The 25,036-nt window shown below is 46.8% G+C and overlaps 1 protein-coding gene and 1 long non-coding RNA gene across 2 annotated transcripts in view; one reads left to right on the top strand and one right to left on the bottom strand.

The window, feature by feature from the left end:
- Positions 1-25,036, top strand: part of ASIC2 (acid sensing ion channel subunit 2) — a 260,605-nt gene that overhangs the window by 131,737 nt on the left and 103,832 nt on the right. The gene's annotated exons all lie outside the window — the stretch shown is intronic.
- The window catches only part of LOC144219703 (uncharacterized), a 36,182-nt gene continuing 20,055 nt past the window's right edge, over positions 8,910-25,036 (bottom strand). The window contains exon 5 of the long non-coding RNA XR_013331483.1: positions 8,910-9,250. This is a non-coding gene — a long non-coding RNA (uncharacterized LOC144219703). The remainder of the gene's footprint in view (positions 9,251-25,036) is intronic.

Genomic DNA, 25,036 nt, shown 5'->3' with positions numbered 1-25,036 from the left:
ATGGTGGTAGTGGTGGTGGTGGTGGTGATGGTGGTGGTGATGATGGTGGTGGTGGTGGTGGTGATGATGGTGGTGGTGCTGCTGTTGATGATGATACAAAGTGGGGGCAGGACAAGGTACAGGCATACGGTAGCCCAGAGCTGAGAGAACAGAGCAAGGAGGGAGGTTCACAGCCCAGTGGACAGGACAAGACAGCAAACCTGTTGAGCTCCTTAAACAGGCTGCTCCACAGGGTGGGATCACACATCTCTCAGTTATGTATGTGCATTCCTTGACTCCCACACCAAGTGAGGGAAATGTAGCAGGCAGCTGATTGCACCCCCATCCCTATCACGGTCCCCGAGGCCTTTCACTAGCCACTGCTCAGAGGCCATCACACCTTTGCAGGAGGCACCTGTTGGATTCATTCATTCATTCATTCATTCATTCATTCAACAGGTATTTACTGAGCATTTCCTATGAGCTAAGTATTGTTTTCAGCCCCAGGGATGGAGCAGTGAACAAAACAGGTAAAAATCTAGTCATGGAAGACAGACAATAAACAAATCAGTATGTTTATACTGGTAGTATACCAGATGGTGATAAGTGCTACAGAGAAATATAAAGCAGGAGAGAGGACAGAGGGTGCCATTGAGTTCATTTCAATTTTAAACAGCGTGACATTTGAGCAAAACCTTGAAGACGGGAAAGGAGCAAACCATGTGGCCCTTGGGGGAGAAATATTCCAGGCAGAGGAAACAGCAAGTGCAGAAGCAGGGGGTGGGGTGGGGATGTAAGGCAGCGTGTGTGGAGAGTTTGGGGCAAAGCAAAGCAGGGTAAGCAGGGAGAAGCTTCAGATGAGCCCAGAGAGGGGACAGGAAGGCGTGTCTGTGCGGGGCAGTGCAGGCCATGACCAGGACATTGGCGCTGACCCAGAGTGAGATGGAAGCCACTGGAGAGCAATGTTAGGAGAACAGTTTACCAGGCCCTTTGGCTGCTGTGCTACAGATACACAGTACAGGCAAGGGCGGCCGGGAGGCCAGTCCATCTCCAGGTGAGAGACGGGGTGCTTGGACCTATGTGGTAGAAGGAGGTGGCAACATTCTTAGGTTCTTGACGCATCGTAGATCCTGTGGGGCTTCCCAGTGGGTCAGATGTGTGTTGTGAGGGAAAGAGAGGAGGCGAAGATGACTCCAGGGTGTCTGGCCTGAGGAACTTGCAAGGAGGGAGTTCATAATAAAACTTGTACTGATACAAGAAGGTCACATATATAGGAGAAGAAAGATAAAGAGTTTTGGAACAGGACAAACTGGGTTGGACTCATGGCCCCGCTATTTAAAAGATACAGTCAGTCACCTAACCTGGAAGAGCTCAGTTCTTCCATCTATGAAATGGGCATCATGGTGCCTATCTTGCAGGATTGTGATAAGGATCAAAAGAGATAAGGAACATAAGGCCGGGCCAAAATACCATTTGGTGCCATTTCCTCAATGGCATCATTTTTGATGTTGGTTTTGTAACAACCCTTGACTCTGCTGATCGGCTGAGTTCCCTGGGAATGTCTTAGGTTGGAAGAACCACTGAAATAGGCACTCATATTTTCATTGGCCAGGGAGAGGTTGGGACCGTTGGCCTTTTGCTTTGACTAGGCCCCACCTCAGGAGCTAGCACAGTGCTTGAGTCTCTGCCCTGCCCTCGGGAGGTAGGATCTCAGACTCAGTAAACTGGCCAGTCTCCCCTGCTTATCCCAGGCCCGTAATAGTAAGGCACTGTTCACCCAGACCAAGGAAGGAGAGGGTTGGAGCTAGCATTTGCTCAGGGGCCCATGCAGTGGGACGCTTTGGCTACACAACAGAATCACCCAGGTAGCTTTTTAAAAATACGATGCCCAAGTCCCCATCCCACACTCATCAGATTTAATCAGTTGTAAGCACAGCTTGAGGACTGATAATTTTGTAAGTCTCCCAGATTATTCCAAAGTTAATCCAAGGTTGCAAAACGCTGAACCAAGTTATGATTTTGTCCCATTTTACATATAAAAAAAAAAACAACTCTGAGGTCCAGAGAAGTTAAGCAACTTCCTCAGGGTTTCTCAGCTCCTAAGTGGTAGAACAAGGATTTAAACCCTGATAGGTCTGATTGTAAAGCCTGAGATCTTTATACCACATTATGTTGGGTCCTTAAGTAGAAAGTGCTTATGATACATTTAAGTATTCTTCTGTAGGTCATTATCTCCTTTATAGAAAGACTTGGGGAAAGAGAAATGGTCAGAGAAATTTAAATCTTTTTTTTAGTTTATTTATTTATTTTTGAGATCGAGAGAGAGAGAGAGAGCACAAGCAGAGGAGGGGGAGAGAGATGGGGAGACCCAGAATCTGAAGCGGGCTCCAGGCTCTGAGCTGTCAGCACAGATCCCAATGCGAGGCTTAAACTCGTGAACTGTGAGATCATGACCTGAGCCAAAGTCAGACACTTAACCGACGGAGCCACCAGGCGCCCAGAGAAATTTACATCTTAAGTGTTGGGAAGACTCTGACAAATACAGCACATTTCCATCATGATTCAGAAGTCAAATGGGTAGTTGGATTCTGTACCCAGAAGTTGGGTTTACGGACAACTTCTTAGAGGCACAACTGTGGGCCAAATTTAGCACTCCTTGCATCAGGGACCAGAGCTGCCAGCAGTCAGTGTGCCTACCTAGGACTTAGGTCGATAAGTGAGGTGAGGGTCAGATTTGGAACCACCCACAATGGTTGGCCAACATTTACTGAGCGCCTAACAAATGCCAGGCTTGAGGCTGAGTGCTAGGGTCCCTGATGAGTTGGAGGTCCTTCCGGGCAAACGCGTGCAGACAGCAGCCCTGTTGCTGTCTGAGTTGATGGGAAGTTTCAGGACTCCAGCTGGAGCTGGTACCCACACAGGTGGTGCCTTGGAGAGGAGACGATGCTGCCGCCGCCAACAGCCCGACACAGCCTTTGGAGGTGAAAGACAGCCGGCAAACCTGGCCCTCAGTGTCCTCCAAAGCAATTAGAAATGCAAATAAGCCTCACAATCATTGCACACAAGTTTCAAGTTCTCTTCCAGCCTCACAAACCACCTGTTATGAAATTAAAGGGGATTTATTTTTTAATTAACGTGACAGTAATTAGCAGAGAGTTCAGATGCTCAGAGCCGGGCCTGCATGGGGAGGTAGGCAGTGAATAAAGAGTGTTGATTTTATTTTTCAAAAAGTTCCAAGCGTGTTTGGGATTCTGTGAGTGCTCCTTTCTGCATTTACGGTTACCTATGGCTGTGGCTGGATCATGCAACCAAAGTGTGCGTCTTAAAATGAAAGAGGGCTGGGGCTAAAGTGAAGGTGTTGGGCTCAGCAGGCCTGGGTTCAAATCCCATGTGGCTGTTCATGGATGGTCTGGCCTAAGAAAGGTTTCCTCATTTCTCTGAGCCCCAATTTCCCCATAGAGATAATAATTTCTGTCTCCCCAAGATTGTCATGAGATTATTGGGAAGAATTAAGGCCTTTTCCCAACTTTTGAAAGGATTAAAAAAAATTACTGATCACTGTGAAAGCATGAGCACATTTGGTTACATTGTCTGAGGCTGGGTTCGCTGTAGGGTCCTGGTTGTCCATGACTGACTTGGTTTTAGCACTAAAAGTCCCACATCTTGGGCAAACTGGGAACCCTAGTCACCCTCATTTCCTGAAAATCAGACCCCAAGATGGAGTTTAGTGTGCAGAATGTCCATTAGGGGCACCCTTGGGATCAACAGTTGTGACAGAAAGTGAAGGCAGGAGACATCAAACTGGGATGTAGGGCTTGACAAGAGCCTTGGCCAAACCCACAGGTGCTCAGGGCTAAGTGGCCCTTCAGAGCTACCCTAAGTTGGGCCTATGTGGCCAGCAGGGATGAGTCACTGGATGGGGGCTGCCTTGGGAAGTGGGAGATCATAGAGGGAGCATCAACAACAGGTCAGTCTCTCCTTGAAGAGGGTTGAGGCAATCACTAATGTCCACCATAGACATGAAATCAGCCCACTACCTGGGAAATATGTCTCATAAACTGTGAACACCCTGCAAAAGCATCACCAAGATAGGAAATCTACCATTACTACTTCCACAAACCCCCACGCACAACCCCCTCCACCTCCTGACCAAAGGCTGGTATGTGTTCATGAGTGTAGAGACCATAGCAAACACTCAGAAAAAATAAACCTATTCTCTGGACTTGCCTGCACTTAGCCTGTGGTCACATTGCCTCCAAATTAGTTTACCTGATCTGCTGTCTCAGAGGCATGCCCACCATGGCAGTAAGTAAAACCAATCTACACCCCATCCCTCCAGGAGCACCCCAGAAAGGGCAGAGGAGGAGTCAGTGAGCAGGGCATTGGGGAGAGAGCCCCACACTCAGACACGGAGGTGTCAAGGACCTGGGTATCCCTACCTGGCTGCAGGGTCCAGGGACGGTGCTCCAATTCTGAAACTCTGTCCTCACCTCTACAGTAGGGATGACCACTGGTTCCAGGGCTGCCCTGAAAGACCAAGTGAGCTAAAGATGAGAGAGGAATTTATGAGCCACAGACCTTACAAATGTGAGAGGAAAGGAAAGATCAGAGAGGGGGCAGCTAGGAGAAAGTACTTCTGCCTTCCCAGCCTCTGGCAGATATTTCTTCTCCTGAAGGTCTCACCCTCAGGGGTGACGAAATTACCTTCTGGCCTGGGAGAAAAAGATTTTCATTACCAGGCTGTTTGGTCCCATTTTTTAAAAAAAAAATCTATTTAATTGAAAATTTGCCAGTGAAACGTTAAAAAATAAATAGCTTCTGTGTTGTTCTTTTCTGCAGGACTTCTGAGAGGTTTGACTGTGCTATTGTGCATTATAACTCACTAAGAAAGGGTAGTGTGCAGTGAATACTATTTCCTTCTTTCCTTGGAGGCTCTCCTGGGGTCAGTGCTCTGTGGCTCATTTTGGGAACCCAAGTCTCAAAAGTAAAGGCAGATCTCCTCGTGTACCCCTGAAACGCTATGAAGCATTTAGCGTCAGTGACCTTGCAGCATGAGGCATTTAGTGAAGGCATCTTGACTCTTCAGTGGGGTGGAGGCTCCTCCTGCTTCCTCCAACCCCCTCCCCTAGACCAACCCCACTGTACCTAGTATGGCCTAGTAGTTTTCCACTGGGCAGCAGGAAGAATAAGCGCACTACCAAATCCGTGTGACCTTGAATGAGTGTTATACCCTCCTAACGTCAGCTCCCTTGTCTGTAAAATGAAGATAATAATAGTATCTACTCCATAGAATTGTTTTATTAAAAATCATATGGGGGGCACCTGGGTGGCTCAGTCGTTTGCATGTCTGACTTCGGCTCAGGTCATGATCTCATGGTTTGTGGGTTCGAGCCCCGCGTCGGGCTCTGTCCTGACAGCTCAGAGCCTGGAGCCTGCTTGGGATTCTCTCCGCCCCCCCCCCACCCCCCCCACCTGCTCCTCTCTGGCTTGCATTCTGTCTCTCTCTCACACACACAAAAATAACTAAACATTAAAACATTTTTAAAATATAAATAAATATCATACAGGGAAAATCCCCAGGTGACACGACATTTAGCAGTGGACCCTGCGTGGTGCTGGTTCACTTGTACCCCTACTGTTGAAACAAAAAACACTACAGAAAGGGGAAGCATTGATCAAGCAGCCCTCAAATGTGAAGCACTTTACTTGGACTTTAGAATTATGACTTGACAGAGTCATTACTCCAGGACCATCATTTTGGAAACGAGAAAGTCACCACAAGAGGGCTTTCCAAGGTCCTTTATAAATAAGTGGTAGAAATTAAGGCAGGAATGACTTCACTCTGATTAAAGAAAGAACTTCTGGCTCATCAGTGATAAGGCCATGGAATGATTGATTATAGGTAGATGTGAGGCTTTGGTTTCCAAAGGTGTTCCAAGAAGAAAGTGAACAGTGTCTATCCAGGAGGAGTCAGACATTCACTTGGAGGCAAAAGATCCAATCTCCTGATCCTCTAGTTCTGGAATGTTCTGTGAATCCCTCTGTGATTTTTCTGAGCAGCAGGTGGAACATCCGTGCCAAAGAAATACACACCTGCACTGGGCAGGTGGGTGGGAGGGAATCTGATGTCATGACAGGAAATAAAGTCCATTTTTCTTCAACTTTCTCTTCTCAGTAATTAACTGGATGCTAATGCCTTGATTAAGTTTCCTCCAAAACTGTCATTGAACTTTAATAAGGTGTACATGGAATTACAGGAAAACAAAATGGCAATCTGAAGCTGAAATGTCAGGAAAACCATGTGTCAATTGCCAACTCCCTCAACGGGAGTAAGAAATTCACTAATACCTGAGAGTTGGCAGAAAGTAGAATTAAGGAATTAGTGAATCATTGAATCTCAGAATTAATGAATACCTGAATGTATTAATGCAATTACCTTAAAATAATTAGCAAATGCCCAGTTTATTGCCATGAGCCTTATAGATTATCTGGAAATGTGAAGGTGTCCCAGAGGAACATGTCAAGACTGCTGGCCTGGTGTATATTCCTTAAAAACAGTTCCTTTCTAAAGAAGGAGAGAAAGGGGCTCCTCAGTGGCTCAGTCAGTTGGGCATCTGACTCTTGATTTTGGCTCAGGTCATGATCCCAGGGTCGTGGGATGGAGCCCTGCATGGCAGGGCCTGCTTGGGATTCTCTTTCTCCCTCTGTTCCTCCCCACCTCAAAAAAATAAAAATAAAAAACAAAAGAAGGAGGGAAAGGTGGAAAGAAGATAGGAAGAAAGAGAAAAGAGGGGAAGATGCAAAAAAGAGAGCTAACTAATATATGAATCAACTTTCAACCTCACTATTAATCAAATAAACAAAAAATCAAAACAACGATGAAAGCCTACATTTTACTAAGCAAAATGGCAAACATTTTTTTAAACTTTAGATTCTTTTTTAAAGTTTCTTTATTTATTGAGAGAGAGAGAGAGAGAGAGCAGGGGTGGGGCAGAGAGAGGGGGAGAGAATCCCAAGCAGGCTCCACACTGTCAGTGCTAAACCCAATGCGGGGCTCGAACTCACAAACCATGAGATCATGGTCTGAGCCAAAATCGAGAGTCGGATGCTTAACTGACTGAGCCATTCAGGCATTCCAACATTTTTTTTTAACTTTTAAGTCAAATACTGGTAGAGTTGAAATGAGAAAGACATTCATACAATGAATGCAGAAGTGTAAATTGGAAGGAACTCTCTGGAAGCACCTACCAAAACATTAGTTTTCATTGACTCAAATATTAATTAAGCACCTGTGCTAGTTAGTGTCAAGGAAGCAGCAGGAGACCAGGTATATAGGCTCTTCAGTCACATATAAATGAATAGCTAACCACACGCAAACATTATGTAATGAGTACCTACATTATGATTCACCTATAGAATAGCATAATTTTATGAGTAGAAGTTGTATTTTGTGTGTGTGTGTGTGAGAGAGAGAGAGAGAGAGAGGGACGGAGAGAGAGAGAGAGTGCACATGCATGAGCAGGGGAGAGGCAGGGGGAGAGAATGTTAAGCAGGCTCCACACTTAGTGCAGAGCCCAACTTGGGGCTCGATCTCACAACCTACCCTGAGGTCATGACCTGAGCTGAAATCGAGTTGCACACTTAACCAACTGAGCCACCCCAACACCCTAAAATGTTATATTTGAAAAGCTATTTAATAGCGTAGGAAAATGCTCATGTCATAATGCTAAATAAAAAAGACAAGATAAAAGACCATCAATGAATATATTTCTATATATGTTTGGAAAGGATGACTGGAAAAATATCAAAATATTATGGTTATCACTGTGTTAGGATAATAGTGATTTTTATTTTCTCTTTTATGTTTTAGATTTTCCATTTTTCTACCAAACAAATGCCAATCTGAAGATATGTATTAACTTTTTAATTGTTTATTATTACTCTTAGAATAAAACTCTTCTTGACTGGTATTTATTGGGGGCCGAGCAGGACCTCTGAATGCTCTCTGACATGGTTGAGTAATTCCCACAATAAGCAATAAGGAAGATACTCTTCTTGTCTCCATTTCACAGACAAGGAAACTGAGGAACAGTAAGTCTAAATAAGTGACACAGTCCTGGAAGTGCAGAAGTGGAGTTTAAACCAGGCAATTTAACCTCAGACCCTATGATCTTAATCACTGTGCCCTTTGTAAAGGGTATGTTGGTATTTGAGTGCTCTTTCTCTGATTCACCCCAAAATATATGTGGGGAGGAGCATGGTAAGATTGAGCAAAACCTAAATGTAGAGTCCAGTGACTGTGATTTAAGTCCCAGCTTTGCCATTTCCTGATGACCTTGGGCAACTTGCTTCTCCTTCTAGAACCCCAATTTAATTACCTGTGGAATGGGTTTGATCATCCCTGTCCTGGGTAGCACAAGGAGTGTGTGGCACATGGCAATGTTCTCTTGCACAATCTGACATTCTCTACAAAGGCCTAGGGACCTCCCTCCCAACCTCATGGGGCTGTGGGGCAGGAGGAATGGCGCTCAGGCATGAAAACACCTTATAAGCTTCAGCTCTGCTATACACTGTCAAGTAATTGTTTTTACTCTTTCATATTTCCCTTAGGCTTGTTTTGTTGTTGTTGTTGACCTGAGTCAACTAGGGAAGCCTAGTTTTTCTCCTGTCTCTGCCCCGCTCCAGGCCTCAGTTTCCCTAGCTGTTCAGAAGAGAGAAGTAGACTCCTTGACCTCCAAACTCTCCCCAGCTTGTACATTGTAGGATTCCAAGTGAACATACAAAGGTAGGCGCCCCAGCTCTCCAATCTATGATGAAAACCAGTGCTGAGGCAGGTAGATCCAACTGGGAGAGGGACACCTCTGAGTCAGAGCCAGATTCAGCCCACATCTTGTGAGCATTTTTTTAAAGTTTATTTATCTTGAGAGAAAGAGAAAGAGCTCTTGGGAGGGGCAGGGAGAGAGGGAGAGAGAGAATCCCAAGCAGGCTCCATACATCAACGCAGAGCTGGATGCAGGACTCGAACTCACAAACTGTGAGATCATGAGCTGAGCCGAAACCAAGATCTGGGCATGTAACCGACAGAGCACCCAGGCGCCCCTTGTGAGCATTTAAAAGTGATGATAGATATACCATGCTCAGTAAATGCGTCCCCTTCCTTCCCCCTGCATGCCAGCAGGATCATACTGGCACTGGCCCCGGATCTCACTGAAGTGTGGGGTCGTTTTTGCTCATTAGAAAAATCATTAGCAGCTCCTTCTTCAATTAAAACCTATGGTGGAAACAAGAGAAAGATTACTTTGCCTCTATACCACAGTTTCTCCCGGACAGTCCTGCTGTGTCTCATTAAATGTAAAAAGACAGCAGTGAATTGAAACTTGTTAGGGACCAGCATGTCCTCCGGCCCAAGCAAAGGTGTCTATTAGTGTTATCAGCCCATCTGTCCTTGTAGATTTAAACACCAGCTGGACCTGTACCATGTCTTTTATCAAACTCTGAAAATGGTTTCTCTTCTCAGACGCGACTGCCGGCAAATGCAGATCTGGATTCACAGTTCCTGTGCAGCTACTAGCCCATCTCAGATGTTGGCCTCCACTAGCTTCTCTGTCCCTTTATTTGCTTTTTGATTTGAGCTTTTTCTGATAATTTTAATGGTTCACTTGACATGTTATAACATATTTAAGTCTCCTTGAATTGTCTACAGTGATAAAAATAATAGCATTCCTCCCATATACCCAACCCTTGCAGTATTCTCCAGTTTACCCAACCTGACCCAGACATGAGATGTTATCAAACCCTTCCTTCAAGTATGGGATAAAAATAAGCAAGCATGTTTTCAGAGTGGAGGGTGTGGTTCTTTGAGAAGACGTGAAGCGGCAAAACAAAAACAGGAGCAGTGAAAGCACAAGACTTCGATTGGACCCATTGGTGGATGTTGGTACTGATGGGTCCCCCAAGTCTGGCTTGCTTTGGGCTTGGTTTCCCCCTTAGAATGACTAAAATAATAAGAGTCCCAAACAGATACTCTGGGCCTCTGGAGTTTATCATGTAGACTTCTAGATTTTTCTAGATGCTTCCTTTCCCTCCCTTCCCCCCAGTCTACACTTAGCTGTTCTTTGGAATCTACCCGGAAGCCAAGATCCAGCAGGTGAAGGGCACAGGTGTGGACATAGTCTTCTTCTGCTGGCACTGAAGTCCCCTCCCAGCACCAGAGGCATAGGCTGGGTGCAGCATCCTTTCTTTGTCCACCTAACCTGCACAGAATGTTCTTGGGGGCCCTCAGCCAGCTTGCTGTCTGGGAAATGGGATTTCAATGTCACATATTCAGATTCCAAAGGCCACCTGTTGCCCACGTTTTGATAACGGGTAGCTGAGTCATGTATCCACAGGGAGCAGACCCAGAGAGCAGATCTCACCCCCCCATCTGGTAGCCCTCAGCCAGCCAGGTAGGGCTTCAAATCCCAGCTCTGCCCCTGGATCAGAGGACATGACCCCCTCCCTGACCCTTCTGGGAGTCAAGTTTCTCATCTGTAACAAGGACATCATCCCTCCTGTCTTGTCACTTCTTATGAGGATTGAATGAGAGACGTTTTTAAAGTCCTAAACATAGCACCCAGCACCCAGGGGGTTCACTCAGTCGCTCATATTCTGCCATCAAATGAGGATGGCATGTTCTCCTTCCTCACTCCAGTGACTTCCAGGGATTTGTCACTGCCTCTGAGGAGGCAGAATGGAAGCTGAGCTCCCTGTACCCATCTATGTCATGACATACAGCGCTTGCCTGAGGCCATTGAAGGATATTTTGAGACCAAATTAGAATCTGCTGACGTGACGAAGATGGGGGATGTTGAGAGGAGGAAAGGTTTTGGAAACACTGCTCTGGACACTTTTGCCTCTCCCTGCCTGTGGGTTTGCACTGGCTGTGATGGGAACCCGAGCCAGGCCTCCAGGATGGCTCCAGGCCTCTGCTGGGCATGGTTCGAACACAGGGCACAGTTTCTGGAGGCCAGTCTCTCAGTAAGTCACCACGAGGAGGGACCTCCTGCATACGTGAGCTGGCTGCTTTGGTCACAGGGTGAAGAGAGTAACCAGCATTCATCAGCCCTTGCTCTGGGCCAGGCACTTTACTGTCAGGATTTCATCCAATCCTCCCAATCGCTTCACGAGTTAAGGATTATTACTCCATTTTTATAAATAAAGAAATTGAGATTCCAAAAATTTAAGTAACAACATATTGTCAGTAATACAGAAATAGGCAAGGGATTTCAAAGACAGGGCATGTTATCTGGGGATTTTGTGACACGTGTGTTGGAAAGGCTGAAGAAGCAAATGTGGAGTGCTAAAGTAACCCAGAGATTAGTGACTTCACAAAGCAATTACCACCTTCAAGGATGGAGGAAGGAAAGGGAAGAAGTGTCGCCAGAATCTAGTGAGGAGCTGCTGCTGGGCAGGTGCTAAGCAGATGATGACACACAGTATGACGGTTGCTCAGGCCACAGACAGGGGTGGCAGCTGGGGACGGGGTGCTCGGCAGGGCTGGCCCGGCACTCTTGCCAAGCATGGTAACAGACACTGGAGAGAAGCATGTAGCTGATGCCTGAGGGATGCTGGACTAGAGGCTGGTAGACAGTCCATTCTCCGTTCTCCTGCCCCCAGGCCCCTCCAAGGCCACCCAGACCTGCTGATCTCCCAGCAAAGGGGGCCTGAGGAGTGTAGTTTGCAGGATCTGGGGCCCCTTATGGGAGAAGAAAATCAAAGTTTGGAACCAAGAGACTATATGTAAATAGGAACCCCACATATCAAGTAAGAAGAGAGCTGAAATCCAACCTCAGTCTGCCTCTCAGGGGTGAAGGAGCACTGACTTGGTGCCTGCCCCATACCAGGCCCAGCACTAGCCCTGGGAATTCAGAGATGAACAGGAGGCAGCCCTGTTCTCAGGGAGCTTCCCGGCTAATGAACATGAAGGAGCAGGGACTCCAACCAGATGCATCCTGTACTTGCCAGGTTCTTCCACAATATCTTCAGGAGGGCGACTTTCTGGAAGGGTATGAGTCTCACTACATGTCCTAAGGCCACTGCTTTGTATCCATATAGATGCCCGTATAGTGGGGTGGCCCACATCCCCAGCTTTCATGAGCTCAGGGATCCGGAGACTGTTGGTCTCTACAGAGTCTGTAGTCACCTCTCCTCCTTCACCTCCTTCTTCCCAATCCTCATCCTTTTCCTCCTCCTTTCCTTCTCCACCCTCTTCCTCCTCCATCTCCACCCTCTCTCTTTCTCTCACCCCTCCCTTCGGCCTTTGGTCCACAGACGGAGTACAGGGCCGCCCATCAGTATGCCTGATGTTACAATACAGTCCATGTTCCCAAAGAGAAACTGAATTCTATCTAAACTTGTTCTAAAAAATTCCAGGAAAGAAACTGGTTGGCCTAGCTTGGGTCAAGTGCCTGTCTTGGATCAACCACCTGGACCAAGAAATCAGGGTCACATAAGCCCCCAGAGGTTGTCAGTTCCGAGGAAATGAGGGCAGTTCTTATAGACACAGAGCGGGGTGGGCAACAGACCACATATATTACACTGAATGACAGCACCACACAGTGTTTAATTGTTCTGTTGGCCATTTCTTGTAGCTACTTTTTAAAGATTATAAATAATGCTTTGGCCTATTTCTTAATGCATATGTCTTTTCCACACTTAGACTTGTTTCCTTTATATATGTTCCCAGATGTGGAATATAGCTTAGAGTTTAAGTGGGTTTTTAATTTATTTTTCGATATAATTTATTGTCAGTTTGGTTTCCATATAACACCCAGTGCTCATCTGAACAAGTGCCCTCCTCAGTGCCCATCGAAGTGGGTTTTTTAAAGATCAGATGATCAAATACCAACACTGACTTTACTATTGTTACTATGGAAACTATTTTCTCTGTTGCTAGGCAATTGGTAAAAGATTAGGTCATGTAGACTGGTATTAAGATACAGACTATCTGTAGAGACTGATAGTCTGGAATACATGCAACTTTTAACTGGCTCTGTAACCTTGGGCAGGTTGTTTGATCATTCTGGCCATTCTCTGTTCTTCCAAACACAGGATAAAAATAGTTTTCCTCATTAGATTATTTGGAGGGGTAGGGAAAAGCAAATAAAACCATCACGCTGCCTGTTCATCATGGATTTTCAGTACATTGTACTCCTTAAATTATATTTGAAATGTTTTTAAAAGTATAATAATTACTTTTCATCATGAAATTAATACTATTCAAAATAGGCAATTCATAGTCTCAGAGACTAGTCCAACCCACAGCTGTGTACAGATGTTGTCCACCTGAGATGTCTACAGTTCAAAGAAGAGCCTTACCTGACTAGCCAGCATACATGAACTAGGAAAGGGTCAGGGTCAGAGGTCTAAGCAACCCACCTACACTACCAGTACACCACGCTATCTGAATCAGTGACTGCCACCAGATAGCATGCTTGCGGGCCTGATAGTCACATCGAAGAGGTGGAATTAATCCCTCTTTCCTTTGGGTCCCCCTAACACCATGTATTCTTTGCTCAGCCCACCACCCAGCCCTTACTGAGCTTCGTGTTTATATGTGGAAGAGAATGATGAAGCACCTGTGTTCCAGGGTTCAGAAATACACTCACACTCACCTTTAAGACCAAGGCAGAGGCATTTATGCCCAGTGTAAGGGGGGCCAGACACTTTGATCTGGCCCCACCAACAGCTCAAGGACTCTACCACCGACAGTATACACATACGGGATGGTCCCCAAATCTGGAAACATTGATGAATACCTAGTAAGTGATTTATATATTAAGGCCCATGATAGAATAATATCTACTTCTCCAGTGAATCTCTTCAAAGGAAGCAGTCAGTTTTAACTGAATAGAAGTGTGGTCATTAGACCAAGTCTTGAAAGATGGAGCCATCTTGAAAGATGGAGCCCACTGGACTAGGGAGGGGCTGGGCATCCCAGATAATGGGAGCAACATGCACCAAGACCCCAAGAGAGGCTGGTCTTTCTCTTTGAGTACTCCAGGCTGGGCATGCACTGACCTGTCATGAGTCCAAATTCTTCAGGCAGGAGTCTAAATCTTTATCAAAGGATATGGCTATCCTTTGAAGACAGAGAATGGATCTATAAATATTCAGAAGAGGCTGAGTGATGAAGGGATTAATCTCTGCATGCTCTTAGCTTTCTATCTTCATCTCTTTTATCACAACCCAGCCCTCTGGGTGGAAATTTTACCTCTAGACCATGGAGGGCCCAGTTAATGAGCTAGGTGTCACAAACACCTGAGCATATTTTCTCAAAGCTCACTTTTTTGAGTCTTCCACTTTACTTCATTGGCCCTCCCCACTCCCAAGATAAGCCTTGCCATTCACTTATTCATTAATTCTTTTGACTGGTATTTACTGAGCTCTCGGGATGTGCCAAGCACCATGCAGAATACTAAGGAAGCAACAGGGGACAGACTCCTGGTCTTCACCCTCATGGTGTTTACGATCCAATGGAGGAGACAGTAATCTTACACATTCAGATATATGCCAGTAAGGTCTAGAAACACAGATACTTTTTTTTTTTTTTTAACAAACTTGAAGATATCTTCATCAACATTATGTTTCCAGGCTTTATGTATGGACACCCCACATAATGACACTATGTAACAAAAAACTCAGAAAGCTAAGAGACTGCTTAACAGAGAGACTTAGAACAGGGATTCTGGGAGTGCCTGGATGGCTCAGTTGGTTGAGTGTCCAACTCTTGATTTCAGTTCAGTTCAAGATTTCAGGCTTATGGGATCCACTTAGTGTGGAGCCTGCTTAAGATTCTCTCTCTCTCTCTCTCTCTCTCACACTCAAATAAAATGAAAATAAAATAATTAGAATAATGATTCTGGAATATTAGGGTGATAAGAACCTCAAGGTCATTAAAGACTGGCTTAACGAGAGTGGGGAATTACCCACGGTAACACAAGTAATTAGTAGCTGGAAGAAACCAAAGTCCTTACCTCCTAGGCCAGCTGTTGCCCTAAAGCTCAGAATATAAATTAGTGAACAAAAGTTGAAGCCCAGGTAATGGGAACTGCATCTGCAGGGAGCTACCACCATCCCTACAAGGCCCTCTTTTCCTCGTCTGAGCTTCACCTCTCCATCCCTCTCCTCTGTCCTCTGGGAAGCGTGACTCAACCCTGCAGTGCTCGGGTCAAACCTGGAGTCACAGCTGTAGCACTGACCCATCCCCAGAGCTTAGCATAAATCACCAGTGTTTGCTCTGAGCTTGAAGGAACGGAGGCCGCTGAGTGAGCATTTAGTGGGACATTTTATGCCGCTTTTCCTTGCCAGGGAAACCTCCCCTCCTTCCTCTCTCCAGTTTTCCCTCAAGCAAGATATAAATTATTTTAACTATCTTTACTTAAAAGCCAACAACCTGTAAAAGAAAGCTGGTTGCCTTCTGTTTTTTACTGCTTACAAAGCAAAGGGCAGAGCCTCCAGGGCAACAGGAGCTTCGGGGCTGGAAGAAAAGGGGTGTTCGAGACGGCTTTGGGGACAAAGGGCAGCAAACAGCCCCCACCCTCAGGAAGGGAGCCCTCAGTCTGATGGCAGAGACATGGTCCTGCTCAGGAAACCTTCTAGTCAGAGGAGAGCACAGTACTGCCCTAATGGGAACCCCAGTCTGATGGGAGAGGCACAGCCCTGCCCTTGACGAAAGAGGCAAAGTGTCTGAGGGGAGTCCATGGTCCAAAGAGGGGGATAGGCTGCCATCTTTCTCTTCAGAAAAATGAAAAACTGCAACCCAGAGCCATTGACAAACTCAGCACAGATTATCTGTGACAACAAAGCTCTGTAAGAGGCCACTGTGCTCATATACTCAAACTCTGCAGCCCCCGTCCAGAGTGAAGACTATCCCTACCCTGCCATGGTGGGTGTCTTCTGGCTTTGCCCAGGGGCCTGGCACTGCCCCCTCAAGGAAGCCCCAGCCACCGGGAGTAGCCCAGGCTGGATTGAACAACTAGTCCAGCATGGTTTGAATAATGCATGTTGTACAGAGTTGCTAATTAAACTTTAATAGTCCTGCACAAGGAGCAGAGGGGCTCACTCAAGACAGAACTTGGACTCAAGGGGGCTGAATTCAGCAAAAGTCATGCCACTTCTGCTAGGTTTTCAAGATCAAGTCCTCCGTGAATTTTGGTCCAAATATGCCATGTGCAGTAACAGCCACCTGAAATAAACCAAGGCGGGTCTCCCACCCCGTGGGTGGAGGGAACTAGTTCTCTGTGAGCCTATTCAATGTGGCAGCTACTTTTCAGATGAGTTTATTCCTTGCAGTCCTAATCACACCCCTGAGATTACTGCTTTAATCCCCCATAAGAACAATGGCAATACAAGGAGTTAGGCAATCTATGTAGTCACTTAGATCATCAGGATTTAAACACTGGTCTAATCCCAATGCCCCTGCTATTTCCACTACACCATGATCCTCTTGGACATACTCCAAAGATATCCTGGAGTTGGGGACTGGAGGGGAAGCTGCTCTGACACTAAGCACGTAGCAACATTTCAGAGCATGCTCAGTGGGCCTAAGTAGCTAGAGAGGTAAGTGTGCAATTGGGGATCTCAGATATAATAAAAATAAACCAAGATTCCAAAATATCAGGACTTAGGAGAATCACCTGGGAGGCTTATTTAAAACCCGGATCACTGGGGCGCCTGGGTGTCTTAGTCGGTTGAGCGTCCGACTTTTGCTTAGGTCATGATCTCGCGGTTCGTGGGTTCAAGCCCCGCGTCGGGCTCTGTGCTGACTGCCAGCTCAGAGCCTGGAGCCTGTTTCAGTCTGCGGCTCCCTCTCTCTCTGACCCTCCCCTGCTCACGCTGTCTCTCTCTCTCTCTCTCCTAGAAATAAATAAATAAAAAACATTTAAAAAAATAAATAAATAAATAAAACCCGGATCACTGGGTTTTACCACCAGAGAGTCTGGCTCAGTAGCTCTGGGCCAGGCCCAGGAACATGCATTTTATAACCATCCCCAGGCAGCCCTGATGTAGCTGGCGTAACACGCAAATAGCCCTTCTAGACACAGCATGTTACCCTTTGTAACCACATGTGTTTTCATCATCTCCTGTGATTCCTGCCACCTCCTTGGCAGGTAGGCAGAGCAGGACATGCTAGTCCCATTTTACTGGGCCTCCATAAGGTAAAGGGACAGCATAAGAACACGATAGGTAGTGGAAAGGCTGGGACCAATAGCCACGTCTTCTTGCCTCCAAGTTTCACACATGTACAAGTGTGTGGTCTTATCTGTCTGGATGGGGAGGTGGGGTGCAAATGGTCTCCAATACGTGGTCCGTGGTGAGGGTGTTTGGGCATGGGTCCTTGAGACCCAGGGCCCATCTGCGGGGCCTGCAGGAGGATGGCTGCAGGGAAGGAATGAATGGGGATGTAACAGCAGGACTGGGTGCCAGGGAGACTCCCGTAGCCCAGGAGAGAGATGATAGAGGCTGCCCAGGCCACTGAAGTGGTAAGAAACAACATCAGGGAAAAGAATATGAGAGTCCTGTGACCCCAGCAGTTGTCTGTTAGGTACTGGTGAGCAAGAAGAGGATCATAGTTACAACCCATCGCCATAGAGACAAAGATGGAATGGGCTCCAGGATTTTCCCACGAAACCTTACTTTTAGCCCCACAGAAAGGATGGAAGGAGCCCCAAACAACTCCATTCTAACCATATTTCACTCCAGTTGGGGCAAGGGTTGGACTGAGGCTGAGAGGCCTGGAGGGTAAGAGACAGGTGGCTCACCAGTAAGCAGTCAGGAGAGACATGACGTTGCTGTGGTCCTAGAATCCAGGGTGAAGGTGATGGAAGAAGGCAAAAGCTGGAGATGGGGGGGAGGGGCGCTGTCTGTCCAGGAGTCTTGGAAGGCTAGAGCCGGAAGTAGACTTAGGAATTGTCAATTCCTACCGTCTCACGTTCCAGGTGAGGACAGAGAGGCCCAAACATGAGAGGTGACCTGCCCAAGGTCACACACCTTGGGGGATGGACGCAGTGACTTCTGACTCCCAGGCCAGCACTCCTTCCAACCCAGCCAAGGGCATCTCTCCAAAAACCACCATCAACCCACTTACTAAAAACTATATGATCCTGGACTTGGAGACGGAAGAGGCAGCCAATTAAAATATGCAATTTTTTAAATGTCAATTCAGGATAGTGTATTAACATAATCCCCAGATGGAGGCATTAGCATTCATGCTCTCTCACACTACCTGGCAAAACTTGCTGACACATCTAACATTGCAAATGTTATTGTTACTACCTGAGGTGGCAGCCAGCCCTTCAAGGAGCACTTCGGATGAGGTGGAGGGTGGCGATGAAGCAAGGCACCTCCGACCCAGGGCTGCAGGGGGAGGGGCTTGTGCGAAGGGAAACTGGGCGGGGCTTCGTTCCCATCATGGAACCCCGGAGGTCGTTGAATTCTCTGCCACCAGGAATGCGACTGGTACAGGAATCCGCGTGAAGGGCTCACTAGTGAGCAAGAAATTGTGCGTTCTGAGCAGACTAGGCTCTCAAAGAGCATTGTGGGGTGACATTGGGGAAGTCCTTTCCCACCTCCCTAGTCCTCATTGTTCTTTATATTTAAAATATGTTTTGGGGGTGATGGGGCACCTGGGTGGCTCAGTCGATTAAGTGTTCGACTTAGCTCAGGTCGTGATCTCATGGCTCGTGAATTCGAACCCATGTGGGACTCTGTGCTGACAGCTCAGAGCCTGGAACCTGCTTTGGATTCTGTCTCCCTCTCTCCGCTCCTCCTCTGCTGATGCTCTCTGTCTCTCAAAAATAAATAAACATTAAAAAAAATTAATGTTTTGGAGGTGAGATGATCCCCAGAGCTCGGGACTCCAGCTCTGACATTCTCTTTGTGGCACCCTTACACCAGGATAGCCCCTGGGCTAGTGCCTCCTAAAAGGGATGTCCAGGCATATGCTGGCCTGCCTCGCTCATCCATTGTTTGTCCCTGATACTTTGTTCCTAAACCTTGGGCTCTGGCTTACCAGCTCCATCTTGGCTTCTCTCAACAAGAATTCTGGCATTCTCCGTGCCAAATTCCTTGGGTAACCACCTTCCAGTACCTTCCATCCCCTGCACTGTTTGGTGCTTCTACTCTTTTTTTAAAAAATATTGTTTATTTCTAGGAGAGAGAGAGAGAGACAGCATGAGCAGGGGAGGGTCAGAGAGAGAGGGAGATACAGACTCTGAAATAGGCTCCAGGCTCTGAGCTGGCAGTCAGCACAGAGCCCGACACGAGGCTGGAACCCACGAACTGCGAGATCATGACCCAAGTGAAAGTCAGACGCTTAACCGACTAAGCCACCCAGGCGCCCCTTGGTGCTTCTACTCTATAGTGAGTCCCAAGCCCTGTGCCATGGGGTGTGTCAAGCACACATTTGTGCACAAGAGTTCTAAATATCCCAGGAAAGTCCAAACTGGAAGAAATGTTTGTATGCACCCAGGGCCATCTACACTCCCGCTGTGGTAATCCATATGGCCAGTCTTTTAGAATTAAAGGGAATAGAAATGGATAAGATTGGAAAACTAGATTAGGGCCAGTCCACGGAGGGATTTTGTACATCATCGTGCCAGCCAGTGTTAACCCCAGAAAGGTCTATGGAACCATAATCCCACATAGAGATCCAAGCCTGGACTTGGAGGTCAAGCCAAGTAAGGGACTTGTGGCACATGCTGGCAGTGCTCTGTCCACATGGCCTCTGCTTTCCCCTGTCCTGCTGTCAGGAACTTTCTGCAAACCCCTGTGAGTGTGTGCCTAGGAGCATTCTCTGGGTACACAGATAGCCTAGGCCTGAGCACCAGGCAGGTGGGAAGTTCTGAGGGCTTAACACCCCAGAATTCTAACTGTATAATTATATAATCAAGAGCAAGCAGATGAATGGCCAGCTCCTTCTCCACTCTGGTGTGACACCCCTGCGATGTGTTTTTCACCATTTCTCAGTGGTCCCTTGAAGAACTAAACTCCAGTCACCATGGCAGGAAAACTGGCCCCAAACACACCCTATATAGTTACCTTTTCTCCCCTTCCTCAATTCTGAAGCTCCCATACCAGGGCTCCCTGAAGTCACTCTCAAGTATACCACGACCCTTAAATCCTAGCCTCTGGAAGTATCCTGACTGAGATAGAAATAACATATGCTCTGCCCCGTCTTGGAGATTCACAACACACATTGGTATATTAAAGGCCCTGAGAAATCTTGCAAAAAATAAACATGCATGCCTCCAGTTAACCCAGCATTTTCTAACCTATTTGACACAGAGCTTTTTTTCTTTTCCCTAGAACATATCATAGAAATGGTGTTTCCTGAAAACACTTTGGGAAGTGCCATGCAGGTGATCAGGCACTACCAGAGTCTTGTTTAGAAAGGTGGCTTTCAGCCAGAGGAGGCTCACCCATGATAGGAACGATAGCTGTTAGCAGTGTTAGCTACCTCCCACTTTTGTAAGGATGCTTCAGGACTTGTCACAGCAATCTTGTGACGGTTGATGGAGACAGTATCATTACTTTTAATTTACAAATAAGGAGTCTCAAGATTCAGAGAGACTGGGACATGCCCAAGGCTATACAGCCAGTAAGGGGCAGATTCAGTATGCCTAACTCCATCTTCTCCCTTGCTGTGGCTTTTGTAGTTAGCAGTAAGACTGGAAATAGAATCCATGTCCCTATCATCCTATTCCAAGGTTTCCCCATCCACCCTAGCAACGAGGTCAGCCACAGGCCTCCCGAGAGCTCTTATGAGCAAGCAGTGGTCACAGGAGCTTGAGGGGAAATGAGAGGAAAGCGGAGAGGCCACGAGTTGTGCACACTCTTTGGTTATGAGGTGCCTTGTTCTGATTCAAGCTTTAGGTATGAGGTCCCTGTTCTGCAAGCTGGTCTGCCATCACTTTGAAGGGATGATTTCCAGAACCAGAGTCACCTAGCGACAGCCTGCACACAACAAGAACAGCACACACACACACACACACACTACTTTATTCATGCACACATATACGGATGTCCAGACATGCATGCACTTGGATATTTGAGCATGCTTGTACATATCTGCATCCATGTAACTTTCAATATATTGGACTTTGTGGTTACTACTTGTTTTATTGTCAGTCTTCCCTTCTAGACCTCTGGACTTTACAACCCACAAGAAACTATCTCTTTCACCATGAGAACCCCAGAAGCAAGTATTGTGTCTGGCACACATAAATGTCCTTCATAAATGTGTGGAATAAGTGGGTGCATCAACACACAAATGTGCAAACTGTACTTACATATATAGCAAACGACAGTGCACACATACATACACACGTGCACAGCCCCATATGTGCATGCAAACACACACACACACACACACGAGGACACACATGTAGGTCCCCAGTGCCCCATCCAGAGCCCAAGATCAGGACATGAACATCACGCCGAATACGATCCAGAGAGCCCCCAGCAAGCCATCACTTTGCTATCGGTCTATCTGCCCCATTTATACTTGAAATAAAATGTGTCATGGCTGCTTCATTAGAGACCAATGTGGACATGGAGGGAAATGGAGAAATATCGGCCCAGCTTGCATTCTGGCTCACTGGCTTGGGGGAGCTTAAGGCGTAAACGAGTTTGGACTTAATTGACTTTTTTATTGGGCTTTAATTCACTGGTACTTTTCCAGAGGCTGACTCCAACAGGCAGAAGCAGGGTTGAGCAGTCTCTGAGGCCGCCATGCCCCTGTGCCTCTCTCCCCACACCCTCAGACCTGCTCTAAACCACTGCCCACATAAAGCCACCCTTGGCCCCAGGGTGATGTGAGGAAGGCAGCCTCCAGTACCTGACTCCTCCCGCCGGGGTTCCGTCTTTTGCCCCTTCGCAGCCAGCCTCTGTTGTTAAAACTCCCTTCCAACCAAGGGCATTTCAATCTAATACAATAACATTGATTGAAAGCCAGCTGTGTAACAGGCCATGTGTGAGGTGCTCGAATGCAGAGATGAACAGGAACAAACCTTTGTCCTCCGGGAGCCTGGAATCAAACTGAGAAGCAGACATAAATTCCACAGTATAAAATTACCCCATAAACAAGGTCCAGACTGGTGCAGTGCTTCAGGCAAGGCTACCAGATGAGAATGCTTCCAGTTCCTTTTGAAAGGACAAAGTCTGCCAGGCAGGGCACTCCCAGGAAAGATGTGCCTAGCAGGTGGAACAGCAGGTGCGAAGGCATGGAGGGATGAGACCGTGGAGCCTGTCAGGGGCACGTGCCAGAAGTCTCACGTGGCAGAGGAGGGAAAAAGAGGCTGCTCATGAGGGCAGCTGGGCTCAGCAGAATGAACTCAAGACTACAAGTCAGGAAACCTGGATTCCAGTCCTAACTGGCAGTAGACCCCGGGCAAGTCTCTGACTTAGCTGATGCTGGTTTTCAGTTTCTTGAAGAAGCTGACCCCGGAAAGACCAGGGTGAAACTCTTGGGTGTCTGTCCATCTCTTGGGACAGGGAACCCACTGGAGCCCCCCCTCTTTAAGCCTCTGCCCTGAGTCCTGTGGACTCCAGAAGCTCTCCCCAGCTGAGTGGGAGAGCAAGGACAGCCCAGAGACAACACAGTGGAGTGCCCTTTACTCAGGCAGGAAACCCTGGGCTGCATTTCAAAGTTCACCATTGAGAATCATCCAGATTCCTAAAACATCATGTTTTAAAGGATGAGCTTCAGTTATCTGGGGAACGTTCTCATTTCGCCATATAAATGAGACATGACTAGAAGTGGGAAGATGCTTTGAAAAACTTTCAAGCCCCATGCAAATATAAATAATTCACCCTTATTATAGGGTGAGCCTGTATCCCAGTTTATTGGGATCACATCCTTATGTGATTATTGAGAATGCTCTCTCCTTCCTCCCCCAAAAAGTCCTCCATGGGGCAGCAAATGTTATGACTACCTTGGTCATTAAGCCTTTGAGGGCAGGGATGATAGCAGAAAGGCGGGGTGCCCTAGTGGAAGGGAACGGACTTTGATCCTGCAGTGACCTGAGTCTTAATGCCACTCTGTCTTGGATATCTTGGAGCTCAACTTTCTTGTAAGTAAAATGGGAGTCATAACACATTTCACATTGAGCAGCTTGAAGAAATAAAGGAGATAGAGCATGTGAATACCTAATACATTATGTGCTCAATATGCATTCCGTTTCCTTCTATGTGTTTAGCAACTGCATAATGGTCAGTGCTGGGCATAGAGGGGATTGAGTGTTGAGGACATGAATGAATGAGTCCATTGGCCAGTCCTTCACAGAAGCATAAATTGCGGGTTCTTCTTGCTCTTCGCTCTGCATCCCAGTTCCCTCTTCTGTCTGAGAGTTCTGAGACTCTTCTACTGTGGATGCATGTTTTGATATCTTTACCGGCCTATTCCCTCTCCCCCACCCCAGAGTCTTCTCATAGTCCTTACATTGACATTTCCCTGCCCTTTTGTTTTTGACCTCCATTCAGCTTCTTTGTCTTTATTCTTTCTTTCTTTTTGGTGGTAGCGATGGAGGCTAGGGTCGGTGCTTCCTTCACTCCACCACATATCCTGGAAGATCCATATAGACTTTCCGTATTTCCCAGGGTGCCTCATCGCTTCCAGAACTGCCTCATGGCACAACATTATATTCTTGGGGACATGGGGACTCAGGGCCTGTGGGTCCTGGCAAAGGATTCAAGAGCCTAAAGGGCTGAGTTTGGAATAATAATTTGCATATGGTAGAATGTCTTATAACCTCTGAGTCTGTTTCCCACCACAAAAGAGGGCATAACACAGAAGACTGCCATGAGCATTAAATACATAACGAGGTAAGCTGTCTCACACAATGCTTGGCCTCAACCCAGCATCAGGGTCTTCACAGCCTGGCCCCACCCACCTTTCCCATCTCATCCACTGTTTTTCTCCCCTGCAGCCCTCCCTTCCCCCCACCAGTATGCTCACTGCTTCCAAGACACCCTATACATCCATGCACACCTCTGTGCTTCCAATTGCTATGTTCCCTCTACCCTTCCCTGATTTTGGTGTCCAGACATCCTCCTCCTTCATCCAGTCACAGTGAAAAGTCCACCTCCTTCACAAAGCCTCTTCTGATCCCTTAGGCTAGAACTAGTCATTTGGCCCAACTTCGAGTCTCTGCATCTATATTTAACTGAGCTGTCCATTTATGGCATACTTCCTTCTGCTCTTGCTCATTTGCTTACACACCTGTCCCCCCCAAAAAGGACTATACAGTCCTTTAGGGTAGGAACCTTATCTTGTTCATCTATTATAACAACCTCAAAAACTTTGTGAACAAGGGAGGACATGAGCAAATAAAATCAAAATTCCAGTCACGATTTCTAGTTCCATCTCCATGATGGACTGAGCCAACACAATCCTATCTTCCACTACACACACATAGAAATGCAGGACAGAGTACAAGTTTTAAAAAATTTAATGCAGAGCCAAGCTCTAAAGAGAGGGAAACTCCATATGCCAGAAATGAGAGAGCCCTGGAACCAAGATGCCTGCATAAAGCCAAGACCCAGGAATAGCCACCTCTCCATGAAAAAGATCTGGAAAACTTTACCTACCTACCTAGAAAATGGGTTTCTGCCGGGGACTCTAGATGATATGTGTGTACCTGTGCATGTATGTGTGCCTGTGTGGTGCATTTATGTGTCCATGTGCATGCATGCACATGTGTATGAAACACGTGGCCCACTGTCCCCTCCACTCAAATGTTAGAGAGTGTCCTCAGGTGGGCAGAGACCCTTGAGGATGTATTCACCACTGCCCTAAACCCTTTTCCCCTATTGTCTCATTTAACCTCATGACAGCTTTATAAGGTGGACATTGTTACAAGGAAGAACTAAGGCAGGGGAAAGTTAACTTAGTCCCTGGGTCAGGGGCAGAACCAGCATTTGAATCCAAGCACTTTGGTCCTCAACCCATGAGTTTAAATGCCATGGTACATAACCTCATGCCACATAGTAGGTATGCAAAAATACTTATTGAATGGAA

Source organism: Crocuta crocuta, unplaced genomic scaffold, assembly GCF_008692635.1.
Source record: "Crocuta crocuta isolate KB4526 unplaced genomic scaffold, BGI_CrCroc_1.0 scaffold149, whole genome shotgun sequence".
Classification (NCBI taxonomy): domain Eukaryota; kingdom Metazoa; phylum Chordata; class Mammalia; order Carnivora; family Hyaenidae; genus Crocuta; species Crocuta crocuta.
Note: the sequence above shows the minus strand (reverse complement) of the source record. Positions and strands in the feature narration are given on the sequence as shown.